Here is an 8,617-nt window from a genome sequence, read left to right as displayed (position 1 = left end):
TGGGTCGATTGTGGCTGATTTTGTATATTAAAAACACCGATCGAAATTCTCTTCTTCATTTCTCTAGCTATCATCCCCCTACAGTAAAAAAAGCGTTACCTCATTCCCAGTTCCAGAGGGTGCGTAGGATTGTATCCGATGTGGATGGTAAAGAGAAACGCCTTGATGAAATGTTTATGAGATTTGAGAATCGAGGTTATCCCGCTGCACTGCTAGGTAATGAGAGGAGTAAGGCTACCTCTTTGACCCCTTAACAGGAATCAAGGGGGCAGTGCGTTCCATTCATTACCAAATTTCACCCATGGGTTAACAAATGTCGGTATATTTTTTCTCATTGTGTCCCGAACATACCCCTCTATTGAGGAATTTAAGAGCCCTCCTTTAATATGCTATAAATAAACGAAATAGGAATATTTGCGACATGGTGGTAAGGGCCGATGTGGGCAGTGTTCAGACTGAGAAGCGTCAACAGATTTTATCCACTCCTAGAAAGGGCATGTTTCCTTGCCTGGGGTGCATACATCGTTCAAGTGTAATTAAAGGGGAATATTTCACACACCCTCACACAGGCAAGCGATTCCCAGTTAGGGGTCTGTTCACATGTAACAGCAGTTATATCATATACTTATTAAAGTGCCCTTGTGGACTTCTATACATAGGCGAAACATCTATGCGAAAGAAAGATCGCTTCTCTAAACACAAGTCCACTATAAGGAAAAATAACTTGCTTTTACCGGTTCCTTACCACTTTGATCGCTGCAAACATAATATTGCGCAACTGCGCTTTCAAATCATTGAGCATGTGGCACAACCTCGCAGAGGGGGGAATCGGATTAAGATGTTAAAAAAACACGAATCCTATTGGATTCCCACACTACAGACATTGGAACCCATGGGGTTAAACCGGGAGTATGATTTGAATAGCTTCCTGTAATTTTCCAAGCTCCATTTTATATGTATATTAAAACTTTTCATTTATTTGTCTTTTTATGTATTTTTTCAGAAAACCTGAGGAACCCCCAACCACATCATCTGAATTAGAAGTCGCCATGATCATTTCAAGAATTTTGCATGATCTTCAATTATTACCATTTTGATTGATGCTGCTGCATTTGGGTTGCTTTTCACGTGTTTCTGTTTTTGCTTCACTTTGTTTGATTGATCACCATGGCTACCTGATGTCATTTCCGCTTAGGCGGTCTATTTAAACCGTGTACATTACAGAATACCTTATATGTGACGAATAAAGAGATTTAATCAGCAGAAGATAAAGTGAGTGCCGGTCTTCTTTCGCCTGTTTCTCACAACTGTCGCAGTGATCCCATTCAGTTCTATGGGATCACCGCAACTCCGCGATCCTGGCCTTCACAGCTGTTGCACGACCATTGTCGCCGTGTGGCCCTAACCTAAGTGTCCATTCTTTGACCGTTCAAAAAGTTGGGAGGAATGCTGTAGTACAGGCAAAGAGTAACTAAACTGTTATAATTATTTTTAATATGTTGTCCCTAATCCGCAAAAAAAATATATATATACTTTATTAATTTTCTATTTTAACTATACTTTTAAGTCCCTAAAGCGCACCATTCAGTGTGTGCTTAAAACTCAGATCTCCGTACACCGCTGACAGCTCAGCAGAATACGGAGAACCCATTTTATGATGCGCACATTGCTGCTACTGCCCGTGCTCCCTGGAGGATTACTAACTCCTGGCATAGCACATGGGCACCCTATACCCATGTACTATGCCAGGATTAGCTGAGCAGAGCGGTCTCCTGCTTCTGCCTGCTCCGCTAAGCTAAGAGAACTGTCATGCAGTAAATAAAGTATAGTAGAACATTTTATTTTAATGGGATTAGGGATGGAGAGGTGAAGATGGGGATATGTCTGGGTTCAGCTCTGAATCTGGACAACCCCTTTAAGGTGGTTGTTTGACTGGCATGGGTGATCAGTCATTCTATCCAGTGCCAGAAATTCATGATTGGACAGAGATCTGGTGATGGAGCTGGCAGGGGAGCTGCTGGATACCCTGAAGTTGTGTAGCGCGGTCAATGTGTGGGCGGGTGTTATCTTATGTGTAGGACGGTTCCATCATGTTGTGGACATACCCTTGAAATGACAACATAACACAGGATACCCACATCTGTATGATGGTACCATGCCAGAATGGTATCCTGTATCGCAGCAACGGGAGATGCCACCCAGTATTAATGTGACCCTGCCTCAACATATACCCTACTGCAGAACCCCAAAATAAAGGGTTAGGTCATCAGTATGTGGTTGTTGGGGATCCGACGTCCAGCACTCTGCTGATCAGCTGTTTGAAGAGGCTCCCTCAAAGCATAAAGAGCACAACGCCATCCACTAGATAGTGGCTGTGCTTGGTATTGCAGCTCAGCTCTTTTCTCTTGAAAGGGAATGAGATGTGCCCAGGACAAGTAATCAATGAACAATTTGGAGACTGAAATGACCATTGGTGTTATATTTATGGTATGGACATCTAGGTTACAGATGTAGCAGGGCAAACACACATGCTTTATGAGACATGTGATGTTAACTAAATGCTAATAAATGCATTATGCAATAGCTTTTATAGGCATTTTGCTTAAATATAACACGATTATAGACATTCAAGTTAAAGAGTGTGTGTGTTATTCCTGCTACATCTGAACTTATTTAATAAAGTAGTGAAATTACAACATATGTTTTTTTTTCTAATTCATTTTGTAGAACTAAGGACAACCTAGAGGAGGACGGTGAGGAGTCGGCCCCGCACTTTTTAAGTGCATGTGAGGAGGACACGACATCGGCACAGCAGGAGAGTGGACCAGGACCTAGCACAGCACCATCCAGGCCTCCTGCAGCATCTGGTACCGATCCCCCCCCCCCCCTTACCCCCCTCTGGCTCTACCCAGCAGGGCCAGACGACGAGCAATGCCTCCTGCCGACTCCAACATTAATGTGCAAGTTCTAGATTATTTATCTAGAGCACGGCAGGAGGATCATCACGACATGTTTGCCCGTAGTCTGGCCCATTATATGCATCAGCTACATCCAGATCGAGTTTTGAGAACGCAAACTGCTCTTGAAATCGTTCTAGAGGTAGCAAATCGCCCACAAGAGCCTACAGAAATGTTTGAAGTGCTGGAAAGCCTGCGCTGCCATTAGCACATGTTTATCCCCCACCACCCGCCAGTTTGTCAGCCCTCACAGGGCCCCCAACAATTTCCTGCCCAAATGGATCATTATGGCCCACCAATTGCGCCATATGTGCCCCAGTATCAGCGGGAACCCAGCTTTGGTCCGCAGGGCCCATCGTCCAGTCAACCTGGGCCAAGCCAATATTCTGGGCCCCCTTCCCAGCAACAATACTCTGGCCCTCCTTATCAGGGACCCTCCACCAGTCAACCTGGGCCAAGCCAATACTCTGGACCCCTTCAAAGCAACAATACTCTGGCCCTCCTTATCAGGGACCCTCCACCAGTCAACCTGGGCCTAGCCAATACTCTGGGCCCCCTTCCCAGCAACAATACTCTGACCCTCCTTATCAGGGACCCTCCTCGCCATCAAGGCGTTATGTTAATTTATACTTTTTTTGTTTACTGAGTATTTTATTTTTACAACCCAGAGTATATTTGAATATAGTGTGCAATAAAACACTTTTATTTTTCAAGTTTATAATTGTTCACATTTGTGTTTATGTTGCAGCAACACACACAATACAATATAGATTTATGTAAAACCAAGCCACAAAAGACCCATCATTTAAAAAAAAATTATTCACAATCAGTAACACACACATTAATGGTAGGATTTTCAGGTCATAGATTAAAATGTTTTGAAAACAGATTTATGGACATCATGCTTTATTACACATATATATATACATAACATGTTAGACATACCAAAATTTACTCAAAGTACACCATATAAAAAACATTTCACATGTATTTTATTCGCTATTACATATATATATATTAGGGATCGACCGATATTGATTTTTTAGGGCCGATACCGATACCGATAATTTGTGAACTTTCAGGCCGATAGCCGATAATTTATACCGATATTCTGGGAATTTTCATTTTTGAAAAAAAAATAAAAATTCCCACAAATCTGCTGAAAATTAATTATTATTTTTTTTTTTTTTTTAAATCTTTCTTTTTCATTAATATTTTGGTGTTTTTTATTTTTTTTGTAACTTTTTTTTTTTTAACTAACTTTTAGCCCCCTTAGGGACTAGAACCCTTGTCCTATTCACCCTGATAGAGATCTATCAGGGTGAATAGGAGCTCACACTGTCCCTGCTGCTGTGTGCTCTGTGCACACAGCAGCATGGAGCTTATCATGGCAGCCAGGGCTTCAATAGCGTCCTGGCTGCCATGGTAACCGATCGGAGCCCCAGCATTACACTGCTGGGGCTCCGATCGGAGGAGCAAGGGAGAGGGGATCCTGTGGAGGGGCGCACTGCGACTGGGGTGGGGGGCCCTATGCGCCACCACTGCTTAATACTGGTGGGGAGGATGGGCGCACTGCGCCACCAATGCTTAATACTGGGGGGGGGGGGGGGGCGCACTGCGCCACCAATGTCTGATACTGGGGGGCGCACTGCGCCACCAATGAAGCTTAATTTCATATACAGGAGGCGGGAGCTGGCTGCAGGATCACATAGCCGGCTCCCGACCTCTATGAGCAGTAGCTGCGATCCGCGGCACCTGAGGAGTTAACTACCGCAGATCGCAGCTACAGCTCATAGAGGTCGGGAGCCGGCAATGTGATCCTGCAGGTCCCGCCTCCTGTATATGAATGAATGATAGATTAATCTTCATTGGTGGAGCAGTGGCCATAGCTCCTCCCCTCCTCCTGTCCCCTGTCCTCTCATTGGCTGCAGCGGCAGGAGCAGCACAGGGGGAGGAGACACTGCTCCTTCTCCCCTGTGCTGCTAAGGGGAACACGGAGAGCGCTGTCAGCAGCGCGATCTGTGTTCCCCATACACTATCGGAATATCGGCAAAATAAATGCCGATACCGATAGTGTTCAAAATCCTGAATATCGGCCGATAATATCGGTAAATCCGATAATCGGTCGATCCCTAATATATATATATCATATTTTGGTACTAATGAGAATGAGACCCACTTATTATACTTGAAAAGTTTTGATAATTAAAAACATGCATTCCTTTGGTAAACAAATTTACATATTTCACATATTGTGTTGAATAAACTATCTGTATGCCAAATATGTCAGCTCGCAACCCACGTCAAGGGTCCTCACTATCTTGCGAGTCCCTAACAAAAAAATGAGAAAACTAACTAAACTCAAACCATCCAGGTTAGGAAAATATACTGGCAAACACAAAAGTCCATGAATAGAGGACTACTGCTGAAAAGGAAAAGAACCGATAGGGGACATAAAATAATCTAAAAAAATAATTCCCGCACTCTCAGTCCAGCAGATCCAGATCGTCCTGATGGTGTACTGTACACTTGGGCGTCTTCATCAGGTGTGGCCGCATAGGTGCGTATATAGTTATGCAGCACTACACACGCCTTGACCACATTGACATTTTGTGGTGCCAGCTTCACTCCACAAACCTTCTGGCTCTACTTAAAGTATAACTGTCATTACTTTTTGGGGGAGTATTGGATTGTGGTGATTAATATCTCCTTGGTGGCCCTATTTCAACTTTTCACTGTGTATTCAATTACCCCTTAATTTCACAGTTTTGTTCCCTGTACTGCCTACTTTTACCTGTGCTTAAAATCAGGTTGCTAGGCAGGTCTGTCTGTGTGCTGAAGGACGGAGGACGCAGAAGCACGCAGTGTGCAAGGTCAGATTACAGACAGCCAGGGACTGTAAGTAAATGATTAAAGCCAGGTCCTCCCCAGCAGCTGATAACAGTGCCTGGGCTGTGTGCACATCTCCCTGTCCCTGCGCTTGGCAGACGCTCCCTCACTCAGCAGAGCTGGAGAAGGCAGAGCCGAAGCAGCACAGAGCAGGGAAGGGAGATCTGCCGTCTGCTCAGTGTGTAAATGAAAGCAACATGTGGTAAGAGGACCCCTTTGTGCTGCAGGAGATTAACCCTTTAGGGGGGAGGGCTCTGGTTACTGACACTTTTGGGGGGCTATTGTTACTGGCTAGTGAGGGCAGGCGGGATTAGCCTCAGGGTGAGGGCAGTGGCGGCCATCTTAACTGAATAGTGAAATTGCAGTTTTATGCAGACTGGTTGCTAAGGGCTGAATCTTATTAAATATGGGGTGAGTCAGTCTAATAGTAACTGATTCTGGAATATCATGTTATTAGTAACTACATATATGAAAATTGAAATTAGGGTCTAAATGTGACAGTTATCCTTTAAACGATAATTAAAATTGCGCCTCTTGTCATCCAAACCTCGTAGAGATAAAGGACACATCAGGTGGCTACAAAGGGCAAATCCCTCTTCCCCTATAACCACATAAGGCGCTGGTGGGCCAGTAGAGCCAGGAAGGTTTGCTGGCTGTGGTACGTCCAGTTGGTTGTACTAAAACCAGCGACCCATTCTGGAAGCCCTGAAGATGCGAGCATCTGCAGAACTTCCATAGGACCCAATATTATATAAACCTGTAGTTTGTGTCAGCCAAGGCCAACAAAACTACAGAGAAAAACTGCTTATAATTATAGTATTGGGACCCTTTTTTCGTGGCTTCTTAACCCTTATGTGCTTCCCGTCAAGGGCACCAATACAATTTGGAAATTGAGCCCTCTCCCGGAAGCCATGGGCTATATCAAGCCACTGCCGCCTGGTTGGTTGTGGCAGCACTGAAGCCTTCAGTATCAACCAAATGGCGGCACATGTAGCCCGTACCACGCCAGCAATGGTGGAGGTGACCATTTGAAAATCAAAATGTAAAGACGAAAAAGAAATTCCAGTCGCCAGATATCTGAAAAGAAAAAATAATAATAACTATACACTTTCATAGCGTACGTTTATAAATCGAGCACATTACTTGACATTATTTAATGGCAATGTGGCTGGTAAGTATAAGGCTTGGTTCACACCTGAGCATATTCGGTATGCGCATTTTACAGTCGTTTCTATCAGGTGTATTTTGGGGCGTTTTTGTATTTAGGAAACGCTCGTAATACACGCGTTTGTGTGATTGACAACAGAGGGGATCTGTGGATGACGCTGTTATGGGGATCTGTGGAGGACACTGTTATGGGGGATCTGTGGAGAACGCTGTTATGTGGGGGATCTGTGGTGGACACTATTATAGGGGATCTGTGTTGGACACTATTATGGAGGATCTGCGGAGGACACTGTTATGGGGGTCTGTGGATGACACTGTTATGGGGGTCTGTGGATGACACTGTTATGGGGGATCTGTGGAGGACACTATTATGGGGGATCTGTGGAGGACACTGTTATGGGGTTCTGTGGAGGACACTGTTATGGCGGATCTGTGGAGGACACTGTTATGGGGTGGATCTGTGGATGGCACTGTTAGGGGATGTGTGCTATGACACATAGGGCCATGAGGGGGGCCAGCATAAGACACACATATAGCATCTTATCCTGGTCCCCATCATGGCCCTATGTGTCCCCTCATGTGTCCTAAACTGTGCACATAACTGGCTTTGTGTGTAAAGTATTTTACTACTGTCTGAAACAAGCTCTCTCCTATTGATAAAATGGTCAGCCTCTGTACTCACTTTCACTATGAATGCACTGCAGCGAGCGGCAGTGAGCTGGCCGGCTGGCGCATGACTGGCGTCACTTAGTAACGCTCCTCTCACTTAATTCAGGAAGCAGGAGCGTTACTAAGTGATGTCAGCTGACCTCACTGCCGCTCGCTGCAGTGCATTCAAAGTGAGTACAGAGGCTGGCCATTTTATCAATAGGAGAGAGATTGTTTCAGACAGTAGTGTAGTAGTACGTACGCACGTTTTTAAATGAGCAAACAAGAAACGCCCATTGTCGCGCGTTCCCGCTGAACTCTATGGGCAGGTGAGAACCATGCCCATAGGGAATCATTAGTTCTTGCCTGTTGAGCGTTTTACAGCGCGTAGGAATGCGCTGTAAAACGCTCAGGTGTGAACCCAGCCTAAATGAAACGAGCACATAGTGGTATATATTTTAAACCTATGCTTTATATTCTTAGATAATACTAAATAAGGAATAGCATTTACCTTCATAAAGTTCTAGACAATTAATATATACACACAGGTGAAGTGTCCTCATCATTACATGCTGCATTTGAGTTATTAACCCCTGCGGAACTGGATTCTGGTATGACTAATCTAAGCACACACAGTTTATCACTACAAATAAACAAGTTTAAATACAGGTCTACTAAATTTACAGACTTAGGCATCGAAGATGAGAAGTTTAGTAAACATAAGCCATTGACCAAACAACTATGTATTTGAAAACAGGGTGTCATTCAAGTACAGGTCCTTCTAAAAAAATTAGCATATTGTGATAAAGTTCATTATTTTCTGTAATGTACTGATAAACATTAGACTTTCAAATATTTTAGATTCATTACACACAACTGAAGTAGTTCAAGCCTTTTATTGTTTTAATATTGATGATTTTGGCATACAGCTCATGAAAACCCAAAATTCTAAAAAA

The sequence above is a fragment of the Bufo gargarizans genome, chromosome 8 (assembly GCF_014858855.1).
Source record: "Bufo gargarizans isolate SCDJY-AF-19 chromosome 8, ASM1485885v1, whole genome shotgun sequence".
In the NCBI taxonomy this organism is placed as follows: domain Eukaryota; kingdom Metazoa; phylum Chordata; class Amphibia; order Anura; family Bufonidae; genus Bufo; species Bufo gargarizans.
Note: the sequence above shows the minus strand (reverse complement) of the source record.